At 41.0% G+C, this 13,677-nt stretch overlaps 1 protein-coding gene across 2 annotated transcripts in view; it reads right to left on the bottom strand.

Moving 5' to 3' along the window:
• The window catches only part of Pcdha4 (protocadherin alpha 4), a 431,954-nt gene that overhangs the window by 398,154 nt on the left and 20,123 nt on the right, over nt 1-13,677 (bottom strand). The gene's annotated exons all lie outside the window — the stretch shown is intronic.

Raw genomic sequence — 13,677 nt, 5'->3', positions numbered from 1 at the left:
TGCCTATCCCTGTGGAAACAATTCCAGATAGTTTTCCCATACTTCATTTGCTAAGAACCAGAAGGGATTTTAGAATTACGACAGCCATAATTTCACCTATTGTGCTGTCTACTGCCACAGCTACTACAGCCAAGATTGCTATGACTAATCAAGTACAGAAGGTTGAGACTATCAATCAGATTGTGAAAAAGACCACAGTGGTGCTAGAGATACAAGCAGAATTTAATACCCACTTGACATCTGGCCTTCTATTAGCTAATCAACGGAAAGATTTAATCCAAGAACAAATTGAAACACTATATCATATGACACAGCTGTCTTGTGTTTGCTCCCTTAGAGGTTTATACATTACTCCTTTACAAGCTAATTTTTCTCAATATTCTCAACCGAACAAAGAAATCTCGAATTATCTGAAAAGAAACTGGTTCATGAAAACAGAACAACTATCGAGACAATTGCTGATACAAATTGCTGTCCTTAACAACACTAGACTGGACCCCTTCATGTTTAGAGATTTCACCTCATGGATTACCAATGCTTTCTCCTTTTTTAAAGAATGGGCTGACATGTTTGCCTGGGGGGTGGGGCATTGTTCTTTTGGGATGCGGAGTATGTCTATGGCTCTTGTGCCGTTTACAACGAGAACATGCCAGACACAAAGCGATTGTTTACCAGGCTATGGTCGCCATTAAAAATGGTGCTTCTCCCAACATATGGCTGGCCTCTTTAAAAAAATTAAGAGTTCGCCCTAGATCATTCTTGTCACTATCAAGTGAAGTCATTGTATCCAGAGACGGACAACTTTCCTCGGGTTCAGACCAAGCTAAGACACAGGGCCCGGTGGTGATAGGATAACCCAATGACGGGTAAGTCCAAGTCGCCGAGAAGAACGACCTAAGACAAGGACAATGACAAAAATTGACGTGACACCCTGATCTAGACCAGTCATTTTAGAAAACAAAAAAGAGGGAGATGTAGGGAGTGGCGTGGTCTATAAAGATTGCGCCGACACCCGGTACTCGATTGTGGTAAACACCCACACAGCACATGTGTTGACATGCCTCTGGCAGCTATCAGGCCAGAGTGATATTCATGCTAATGAGGTATTTCATGCTCCACCAATCCCTAGAGGACAAATATATAGCCATAGCCTGTTATGTATATAAGGCGAGCACCTTTGCTGCTCGGGGTCCCTGTATCAACAATGAGGTGGTCCTACAATAAAGGTTGTTGAAAAAATTCCGACAGTGTTGCGTCATTCCTTGCTGGACGAGGTGGGCGTGACAATACATAACAAAAGAAACAGGAAATTCAAAAATCATCAGATCCTACTACAAAAGCCTATACTCAACAAAACTGGAAAATCTGCATGAAATGGACAATTTTCTAGACAGATAGCAAATACCAAAATTAAATCAGGATCAGATAAACCATTTAAACAGTCCCATAACTCCTCAAGAAATAAAAGCAGTTATAAACAGTCTGCCAATGAAAAATTCCAGCACCAGATGGGTTTAGTACAGAATTCTATCAGACTTTCATAGACCATAATAAAAATACTCTTCAAACTATTCCACAAAATAGAAACAGAAGGAACACTACACAATTAGTTCAATGAAGTCACAATTATGCATATACCTAAACCACACAAAGACCCAACAAAGAAAGAGAACTTCAGACCAATTTCCCTTATAAATATCGATGCAAAAATACTCAGTGAATTTCTCCCAAGCCAAATCCAAGAACACATCAAAATGATCATCCATTATGATCAAGTAGGCTTCAGCCCAGGGATGCAGCAATGGTTCAATATACAGAAATCCATCAACTTGATCTGAAGGGACCCAGTCAAACAGCTCCCTGCACCCAAATCCTGTGGGAGGGAGAGCTAGACCTTCAGAGGGGCAGACACACCTGGGAAGCCAGAGGATTCTACTCTCTGCCCACATTTTCACGCTAGAGGAAAACGCCTAGCACAATCTGGGCCCCCTGTGCACAAGGTCCCAAGCGAAGACAGGGCAGGCCCTTCTGGTTGCTGCCCTCACACAGAGCTAAAACTCGGATCTGAGAAGTGACTCAAGGCCTGAGACCAGAGGTCAGACCAACTTTTCTGCTCCAAGTGACCTTCCTGGTGGATTCAGTGCACATGCCCACAGGAACACCTGAAGACCAGTAGACAGGAACGACTACAGGCCTGAAAGCAGAACACTCTTTTCCCAAAACTAGCTGAAAGACAACAGGAAAACAGGTCTACAGCACTCCTGACACACAGGCCTATAGGATGTTCTAACCACTGTCAGAAGTAGCAGAACAGGGGCTGGAGAGATGGCTCAGCGGTTAAGAGCACCCGACTGCTCTTCCAGAGGTCATGAGTTCAATTTCCAGCAACCACATGGTGGCTCACAACCATCTGTAAAGAGATCCGGTGCCCTCTTCTGGTGTATCTGAAGACAACTACAGTGTACTTATATATAATAAATGAATAAATGTTTTAAAAAAAAGAAAAAAAGAAATAGCAGAACAATATAACACCAGAGACAATGTGATGGCAAGAGGCAAGTGTAGGAACCCAAGCCACAGAAACCAAGACTACATAGTATCATCAGAGCCCAATTCTCCCACCAAAGCAAACACTGAATATCCAAACACATCAGAAAAGCAAGATCTAGATTTAAAATCACATTTGATCATGATGATGGAGGACTTCAAGAAAGACATGAAGAACTCCCTTAGAGAAATGCAGGAAAACACAAATAAACAAGCAGAAGCCTAGAGAGGAAATGTAAAAATCCCTGAAAGAATTCCAGGAAAACACAATCAAACAGGTGAAGGATTAAAAATGGAAATAGAAGCAATAAAGAAAGCACAAAGGGAGACAACCCTGGATATAGAAAACCAAAGGAAGAAACAAGGAGCTGTAGATACAAGCATCACCAACAGAATGCAAGAGATAGAAGAGAGAATCTCAGGAGCAGAAGATTCCACAGAAATCATCAACACAACTGTCAAAGATAATGAAAAATGGAAAAAAAATGGCCCAAAACATACAGGAAATCCAGGACACAATGAGAAGATCAAACCTAAGGATAATAGGTATAGAAGAGAGTGAAGACTGCCAACTCAAAGGACCAGTAAATTTTCAACAAAATCATAGAAGAAAACGTCCCTAATCTAAAGAAAGAGATGCCCATAAACATACAAGAAGCCTACAGAACTCCAAATAGATTGGACCAGAAAAGAAACTCCTCCAGCCACATAATAGTCAAAACACCAAATGCACAAAACAAAGAAAGAATATTAAAAGCAGTAAGGGAAAAAAGTCAAGTAACATATAAAGGCAGACCTATCAGAATCACACCAGACTTCTCACCAGAGACTATGAAAGCCAGAAGATCCTGGACAGATGTCATACAGACCCTAAGAGAACACAAATGCCAGCCCAGGTTACTGTATCCAGCAAAACTATCAATTAACATAGATGGAGAAACCAAGATATTCCATGACAAAATCAAATTTACACAATATCTTTCTACAGATCCAGCCCTACAAAGGATAATAAATGGTAAAGCCCAACACAAAGAGGCAAGCTAGACAAAGCAAGAAACTAATCGTTTTGCAACAAAACAAAGAGAAGACAAGCACAAACATAATCTCATTTCCAAACACGAATATAACAGGAGACAACAATCACTATTCCTTAATATCTCTCAACATCAATGGACTCAATTCCCCAATAAAAAGATACAGATTAACAAACTGGATTCGCAATGACGAACCAACATTTTTGCTGCCTTCAGGAAACACACCTCAGAGACAAAGACAGACACTACTTCAAAGTGAAAGGCTGGAAATCAACTTTCCAAGCAAATGGTCAGAAGAAGCAAGCTGGAGTAGCCATTCTAATATCGAAAAAAATCGATTTTCAAGCAAAAGTCATCAAAAAAGATAAGGAAGTACACTTCATATTCATGAAAGGAAAAATCCACCAAGATGAACTCTCAATCCTAAATATCTATGCTCCAAATACAAGGGCACCTACATACATAAAAGACACCTTACTAAAGCTCAAAGCACACATTGCACCTCACACAATAATAGTAGGAGATTTCAACACCCCACTCTCATCAATGGACAGATCATGGAAACAGAAATTAAACAGAGACATAGACAGACTAAGAGAAGTCATGAACCAAATAGATTTGACAGATATTTATAGAACATTCTATCCTAAAATAAAAGGATATACCTTCTTCTCACCACCTCATGGTACTTTCTCCAAAATTGACCATATAATTGGACAAAAAACAGGCCTCAACAGATACAGAAAGATAGAAATAATCCCATGCATCCTATCAGACCACCACGGGCTAAAGCTGGTCTTCAATAACAGTAAAGAAAGAATTCCCACATATACATGGAAGTTGAATAATGCTCTACTCAATGATAACCTGGTCAAGGAAGAAATAAAGAAAGAAATTAAAGACTTCTTAGAATTTAATGAAAATGAAGGTACAGCATACCCAAACTTATGGGACACAATGAAAGCTGTGCTTAGAGGAAAACTCATAGCTCTGAGTGCCTGCAGAAAGAAACAGGAGAGAGCATATGTCAGCAGCTTGACAACACACCTAAAAGCTCTAGAACAAAAAGAAGCAAACACAGCCAGGAGGAGTAGAAGGCAGGAAATAATCAAACTCAGAGCTGAAATCAACCAAGTAGAAACAAAAAGGACTATACAAAGAATTAACAGAACCAAAGCTGGTTCTTTGAGAAAATCAACAAGATAGATAAACCCTTGGCCAGACTAACCAGAAGACACAGAGAGTGTGTCCAAATTAACAAAATCAGAAATGAAAAGGGAGACATAACAACAGAGCCAGAGGAAAATCAAAAAATCTTCAGATCCTATATTCAACAAAACTTGAAAATCTGGAGGAAATGGACAATTTCCTAGACAGATACCAGGTACCCAAGTTAAGTCAGGAACAAATAAACCATTTAAACAACCCCATAACTCCAAAAGAAATAGAAGCAGTCATTAAAGGTCTCCCTACCAAAAAGAGCCCAGGTCCAGATGGGTTCAGTGCAGAATTCTATCAGACCTTCATAGAAGACCTCATACCAATACTATCCAAACTATCCCACAAAATTGAAACAGATGGAGCACTACCGAATTCCTTCTATGAAGCCACAATTACTCTTATACCTAAACCACACAAAGACCCAACAAAGAAAGAGAACTTAGGACCAATTTCCATTATGATATTGACACAAAGGTACTCAATAAAATTCTGGCAAACTGAATCCAAGAGCACATCAAAACAATCATCCATCATGATCAAGTAGGCATCATCCCAGGCATGCAGGGATGGTTTAATATATGGAAAACCATCAACGTAATCCACTATATAAACAGTGATAAAAACCTGTATGGTATTGGTACAGAGTCAGGCAGATAGATCAGTGGAATCGAATTGAAGACCCAGAAATGAACCCATATACCTATGGTCACTTGATCTTTGACAAAGGGCTAAAAACATCCAGTAGAAAAAAGACAGCATTTTCAACAAATGGTGTTGGTTCAACTGGAGGTCAACATGTAGAAGAATGCAAATTGATCCATTCTTATCTCCTTGATAAAAATTGACAAATGAGACCTCATAAAGTTGCAAAGCTTCTTTAAGGCAAAGACACTGACAACAGGACAAAATGGCAACAGATTGGGAAAAGATCTTTACCAATTCTACATCCCATAGAGGGTTAATACCTAATATATACAAAAAATTCAAGAAGTTAGACTCCAGAGAATCAAATAACCCTATTAAAAATGGGGTACAGAGTTAAAGATTTCTCAACTGAGGAATATGGAATGGCTAAGAAGTACCTAAGGAAATGTTCAACATCCTTAGTCAACAGGGAAACGCACTCTGAGATTCCACCTCTCACCAGTCAGAAAGGCTAAGATAAAAAACTCAGGTGACAGGTGTCGGGTCTGTGTGGTTTAGGTATAAGCATAATTGTGACTTCATAGAAGCTCAAAAACTCCAGTGACAGCAGATGCTGGCGAGGATGTGGAGAAAGAGGAACACTCCTCCATTGTTGGTGGGATTGCAGACTGGTACAACCATTCTGGAAATCAGTCAGGAGGTTCCTCAGAAAATTGGACATTGAACTACCTGAGGACCCAGCTATACCTCTCTTGGGCTTATACCCAAAAGATGCCCCAACATATAACAAAGACACATGCTCCACTATGTTCATAGAAGCCTTATTTATAATAGCCAGAAGCTGGAAAGAACCCAGATGCCCTTCAACAAAGGAATGGATACAGAAAATGTGGTACATCTACACAATGGAATATTACTCAGCTATCAAAAACAATGACTTTATGAAATTCATAGGCAAATAGATGGAACTGGAAAATACCATCCTGAGTGAGGTAACCCAATCACAGAAAAACACACATGGTATGCACTCATTGATAAGTGGATATTAGCTCAAATTCTCAAAGTACCCTAAATGCACAGAACACATGAAATTCAAGAAGTATGACCAATATGCAGATGCTTTACTCCTTCTTTAAAAGGGGAACAAGAATACCCTTAGCAGGGAATAGGGAGGCAAAGTTTAGAACAGAGGTAGAAGGATACTCATTCAGAGCCTGCCCCACATGTGGCCCATACATATACAGCCACCCAATTAGACAAGATGGATGAAGCAAAGAAGTGCAGACCGACAGGAACTGGATGTAGATCGCTCCTGAGAGACACAGCCAGAATACAGCAAATACAGAGACGAATGCCAGCAGCAAACCACTGAACTGAGAACGGGACCCCAGTTGAAGGATTCAGAGAAAGGACTGAAAGAGCTTGAAGGGGCTTGAGACCCCATATGAACAACAATGCCAACCAACCAGAGTTTCCAGGGACTAAGCTACTACCTAAAGACTATACATGGACTGACCCTGGGCTCCAACCTCATAGGTAGCAATGAATAGCCTAGTACGAGCACTAGTGGAAGGGGAAGCCCTTGGTCCTGCCAAGGCTGGACCCAAAGTGAACCGGATTGTTGTGGGGAGGGGGGTAAAGGGGGGGATGGGGAGGGGAACACCCACATAGAAGGGGAAGGGGAGGTTTACCTGGAAACCAGGAAAGGGAATAACAATTGAAATATAAATAAGAAATACCCAATTTAATAAAGATGGAGAAAAAAGGGCTGGGGATTTAGCTCAGTGGTAGAGCGCTTACCTAGGAAGCGCAAGGCCCTGGGTTCGGTCCCCAGCTCTGAAAAAAAAAAAAAGAACCAAAAAAAAAAAAAAAGATGGAGAAAAAAATGAAAGAATATCAAGATAATTCTTTTTTTTCTTAATTGAGGGTCCTTCATCCAAAATATCTGTAGCCTGTGTCCAGGTGACTAGCCAACACAGGCAGTTTCTTGGTGCTTAAACATATCTGCATTCACATGTGCTCTCTCTCTCTCTCTCTCTCTCTCTCTCTCTCTCTCTCTCTCTCTCTCTCTTCCCAATCTTTGGGTTGTCATTTTGTTCTATTGACAGTGTCCCTTCTCCTTACAGAAGCTTTCAGTTTCATGAGGTTTATTTGTCAATTGTTGGCCTTAGAATCTGAGAAATTGGTATTCTGTTCAGGAAATTTTCCCCTGTGTCAATGTGTTCGAGGGTATTTCCCACTTTCTCTTCTATGAGATTCAGTGTATCTGGTTTTATGTTGAGATCCTTGATCCACCTGGACTTGAACTTTGTACCAGGTGATTAATATGGATCAATTTGCATTCTTCTACATGCTGACCTCCAGTTGAACCAACACCATTTGTTGAAGATGCTTTCTTTTTTCCAATGTATGGTTTTGGCTTCTTTGTTAAAGATCAACTGTCATAGGTGTGTGGGTTTGTTTCTGGGTCTTCAATTCTATTCTATTGATTGACCTGTCTATCTCTATACAAATATCATGCATTTTTTTATTACTACTGCTCTGTAGTACAGCTTGAGGTCAGGGATGATGATTCCCCCAGAAGTTCTTTTATTGTTGAGAATTGTTTTCACTATCCTGGATTGTTTGTTTGTTTATTTGTTTGTTTTTCCATATGAAGAGGAGAATTGATTTTTCCATGTCTGTGAAGAATTGTGGTTGGAATTTTGATGGGGATTGCATTGAATCTGTAGATTGCTTTTGGTAAGATGGACATTGTCACTATGTTAATCCTACCAATCTATGAGCATGGGAGATCATTCCATCTTCTGAGGTCTTCTTTGATTTCTTTCTTCAGGGACTTGAAGTTTTTGTCATACGGATCTTTTAATTGCTTGGTTAGAGTTACACCAAGACAAATGGTCTTCATGTGGTCCTAATTCAAATGAAATTAAAGCAGGCTAGGAGTTAGACATGACTTTCTCCTTCTCTAAACCCACTCATGTTTGTTAACAGTAAATCCAAAATCTCTGTCTCATATCAGAAGACCACCTGGTATGGGACAGAGGAAAACAAAAAATCAGGGACTATTCTATTGCCACTAATCTCATAATCTTTTGGTTTTCATTTGACTCTTTAAAACTTTTCTTGGTACTTTTTTTTTTTTTTGGTACTTTTTTTTTTTTTGGTTCTTTTTTTTTCGGAGCTGGGGACCGAACCCAGGGCCTTGCGCTTCCTAGGTAAGCGCTCTACCACTGAGCTAAATCCCCAGCCCCAAAATTCTTTTTTTTTAAACATTTATTTATTTATTATGTATACATCATTCAGCTTTCTGCCTGCATGTATGCACCTGCAGGCCAGAAGAGAGCACCAGACCTGATTATAGATGGTTGTGAGCCACCATGTGGTTGCTGGGAATTGAACTCAGGACCTCTGGAAGAGCAAACAGTGCTCTTAACCACTGAGCCATCTCTCCAGCCTAAAACTTTTCTTAAGGTATAAATATTAACTCAAAATCTGTAAGATTATTATGTACATATAAGCTTTCTGCCATGATACTAGTAGTTATACAGGATACTAACTCTAGAAATAAGTTTTATCTAGCTTTCTGTGTTTTCAGGTTTGAGTCTGAAGCAGATAGGCAGGAACAAGATTTGTGTACCTCAGATACAGTTAATAGAGTGTGGTTCTCAAACCTTTCTGAGACCTCCTGAATATGGCATTTAAAATGTTTGTGTTTTATACCATTCCTGTCAGTAACCTTTGTGGTCTTCAAGAAGATGTGAGACCTCACAATGAATCTACATGGTTTGTGGTAATGCTAACCACTGGGAAAAACTGTCCCATGGCTCTTCTGCTACCAGGCTCTACACAAATGATGAACACCTTTGGGTTCATCACTGTGTTCACCTAGCCAGGATTGCAACTAAATTGACAAACACCACCGAAAATCAGCTTCAGACTACAAACTACTCAGGATATTCAAATTGCTTAGTTCATAGGAAACTGACATGAACATTTTATAGAACTCTAAACTTGAAAATACTTAATCCTAAAACTACTAAATACAACAAAGCTGGACAATTGTGAAGATAGATAGATAGATAGATAGATAGATAGATAGATAGATAGATAGATAGATGAAGGTAATCTTTAAACACTTCAGAGATCTGCAGAATATGGCATTTCACATATTTAGTAAAGGACTTTTCTGGTAGAGAGACACATAATCTTCTTCAAAGAAGATGATAGACACAGAAGAACTTCCACCTGGAGCTTGCTTCAACTGTGACAATGCTGAACACTGAGCTATAAACTGCCCTTTACCTCAAATGCTGACAGCACACTGTCCAAATTGTGGACCAGCAGGACACTGGGGAGTTGACTGCCCCACTTTGACTAAACAAGGTAGGACAGTCTGTTGGGGTAGAAATCTCTCGGCTTGCATCCAGACAGACCACACCAAGCCAGCATGGTTCCACATGTAAAGGTTTAATGAGAGAAGAGTAGAAGAGGAGAGGAATAAAGGCTGGCCATAAGCACGTGGAGGGAAGGAGGGAGGGGAATGGAGAGAGAAGAGACAAAGGGGAAGAAGGATAGAGCAGGGAGCAAGAGAAGAAAAAGAGTGAGGAGGAGGCAAGCAGCCTCCTTTATAGTGCCAGGCACAGATGTCTGTTGCCAGGTAACTGTGGGGCAGAGCACACCTGGCTGTTGCCGGGTAACTGTGGAGGTGGAGCTTAGACAGAATACCAACATTCCCCCGTTTTGGTTTAGTTAAAAAGGAAAAATAAGAAAGGCAGTGATGCAGCAAATGGTGCTGGTTCAACTGGAGGTCAACATGTAGAAGAATGCAGATCGATCCATGCTTATCACCCTGTACAAAGCTTAAGTCCAAGTGGATCAAGGACCTCCACATCAAAGCAGACACACTCAAACTAATAGAAGAAAAACTAGGGAAGCATCTGGAACACATGGGCACTGGAAAAAAATTCCTGAACAAAACACCAATGGCTTACACTCTAAGATCAAGAATCGACAAATGGGATCTCATAAAACTGCAAAGCTTCTGTAAGGCAAAGGACACTGTGGTTAGGACAAAACGGCAACCAACAGATTGGGAAAAGATCTTTACCAATCCTACAACAGATAGAGGCCTTATATCCAAAATATACAAAGAACTCAAGAAGTTAGACCGCAGGGAAACAAATAACCCTATTAAAAAATGGGGCTCAGAGCTAAACAAAGAATTCACAGCTGAGGAATGCCGAATGGCTGAGAAACACCTAAAGAAATGTTCAACATCTTTAGTCATAAGGGAAATGCAAATCAAAACAACCCTGAGATTTCACCTCACACCAGTGAGAATGGCTAAGATCAAAAACTCAGGGGACAACAGATGCTGGCGAGGATGTGGAGAAAGAGGAACACTCCTCCATTGTTGGTGGGATTGCAAACTGGTACAACCATTCTGGAAATCAGTCTGGAGGATCCTCAGAAAATTGGACATTGAACTGCCTGAGGATCCAGCTATACCTCTCTTGGGCATATACCCAAAAGATGCCCCAACATATAAAAAAGACACGTGCTCCACTATGTTCATTGCAGCCTTATTTATAATAGCCAGAAGCTGGAAAGAACCCAGATGCCCTTCAACAGAGGAATGGATACAGAAAATGTGGTACATCGACACAATGGAATATTACTCAGCTATCAAAAACAACGACTTTATGAAATTCGTAGGCAAATGGTTAGAACTGGAAAACATCATCCTGAGTGAGCTAACCCAATCACAGAAAGACATACATGGTATGCACTCATTGATAAGTGGCTATTAGCCCAAATGCTTGAATTACCCTAGATGACTAGAACAAATGAAACTCAAGACAGATGATCAAAATGTGAATGCTTCACTCCTTCTTTAAAAGGGGAACAAGAATACCCTTGGCAGGGAAGAGAGAGGCAAAGATTAAAACAGAGACTGAAGGAACACCCATTCAGAGCCTGCCCCACATGTGGCCCATACATATACAGCCACCCAATTAGACAAGATGGATGAAGCAAAGAAGTGCAGACCGACAGGAACTGGATGTAGATCGCTCCTGAGAGACACAGCCAGAATACAGCAAATACAGAGACGAATGCCAGCAGCAAACCACTGAACTGAGAATAGAACCCCCGTTGAAGGAATCAGAGAAAGAACTGGAAGAGCTTGAAGAGGCTCGAGACCCCATATGTACAACAATGCCAAGCAACCAGAGCTTCCAGGGACTAAGCCACTAACTAAAGACTATACATGGACTGACCCTGGACTCTGACCTCATAGGTAGCAATGAATATCCTAGTAAGAGCACCAGTGGAAGGGGAAGCCCTGGGTCCTGCTAAGACTGAACCCCCAGTGAACTAGACTGGTGGGGGGAGGGCGGCAATGGGGGGAGGGTTGGGAGGGGAACACCCATAAGGAAGGGGAGGGGGGAGGGGGATGTTTGCCCGGAAACCGGGAAAGGGAATAACACTCGAAATGTATATAAGAAACACTCAAGTTAATAAAAAAAAAGAAAAGAAAAGAAAGAAAGGCAGTGATGGAACAGGAATAGGTTGTGATCTCTGACTATTTCCTGCTTGCTTTGGGGTGACTGTCTTTAGGGAACCTAGAAAAAATGGTTATCGGATGTTTTTCCAGTCTTAAGAGTTGGCTGTTTCCTTGTTGTCCAGGGTCTGTGGAACCATCTGAGGATAGTTTAAAAGGAACAGGTCCAATAGATGTGTCTGTGTCTGTGAGAGGAGATTGAACATCTGGAGGTCACTTCTCTAGAGCTGTCCTGGGTGTAGTAAGCACCTGGACTTGACAAGATGCTGGAACACACATATATGTATTATAGGTAGAGAATAAGATTAAGTGCATTTGGAAGAAAAGAAAAAGTTTTTTCTTAGATGTACATTTGAAACCCAGAGGAATCCCACACTTTGAAATAGGTAATAAGTGGGAGCTTTAGGCAGATGTACTTATCTGGGTAGAGTCTATTTGGTCCATGAGGGGTAAGTCTGAGGGGGTTTCCTGTAGCTTATAAATTTACAAAAGAGATTACAACATGAGTTAACAACATGAACATTCTTTAAGATAGGCTTTTTGTGGAGCAGAAGGAAGAATTTGTGATTACAGTTGGATCATATAGTGTTAAATTTAGCAAGAAGAGGAAATATGAAGCATTTAACCAGTTGTGGAAAGTCAAGTTGTAAGATTGAGTAATTTACTGAAACTCTGTAATAAAGGCAGAGGAGTTAGAGGTATAGGAACCCAGTCTGCTTTCTATCTGAGAAAGTTCATTAGCTAGCTCGAGGGTTGTATTATCATCTGGTGTGTGCCTCATAGCTAAGAGAAGTCAAGTTCAAAGACAATGAGTTACCCATGGGGAAAGGTATTGAATTATTCATAGGGGCATCCCAAGAATAACCTCAACATCCAAAATTTCTGCAAGGCTAGATGTCTAAATCATCACTCAGACCCTCTGGAGGCCATACAGTGAGTCCCGGACTCACCAGAAAGTATCTCTACCCAGGCTTGGGAGTTTCTAATCAGCTACAAGAGCCCAGAAGTGGGAGGGGATCGAGAGTTGCTCTCAAGAGAACACTTGCCCAAGGGTCAAAGTCTACTCCTAGTTCAGGGAAAAGGAGTACCAACGTATACCTGAATGCCATAAGGCAGAGATGAGGCATCACGGGTTGTGATTCTATTGCAGTTTAGGGAGCCCAGTATTCCTACAAAATGTGTCTCAGAAGTCTTAAAACAGTTTGTCACACCAAAAAGACAGAGAAAGCAGTTTCTAGACCCTATTTGGAAAGATTATTTGTTTAGCAACAGAAGGGATCTGGACCTCCCAGACTCGGGAGGTCTACCTGAGAAGCTGGTAAAGGAAGCAACATGTCTGTGTTAGTAGGTTGGCTGACTAGAAGGAACAGAGGGACTGCTGGCAGGCTTGGGTTTAGGCAAATGGATGGAGCAAAATAGAGGCTCCCGACTTAGCTAGAAGATCCCTTCCCAATAAGGGGACAGGGCATGTTGGCACTACCAAAAAGGGATAGGTGAGAGGTACACCCCTAAAAATGTAGTTTAACGGTGGGGTTTGGTGAGAAAGGTTAGGTTGCCCTTTCCCCAAAATAGGGAAACAGGAGAGAGAAATGGGTCTCCAAAACTCCATTAGAACCGAGTAAGTGGACCCAGTGTCCAAAAGGAAGGAGATGGGCTGTCCAAATA

The sequence above is a fragment of the Rattus norvegicus genome, chromosome 18 (assembly GCF_036323735.1).
Source record: "Rattus norvegicus strain BN/NHsdMcwi chromosome 18, GRCr8, whole genome shotgun sequence".
NCBI lineage: Eukaryota > Metazoa > Chordata > Mammalia > Rodentia > Muridae > Rattus > Rattus norvegicus.
This window is presented reverse-complemented; position numbering and strand designations above follow the sequence as displayed.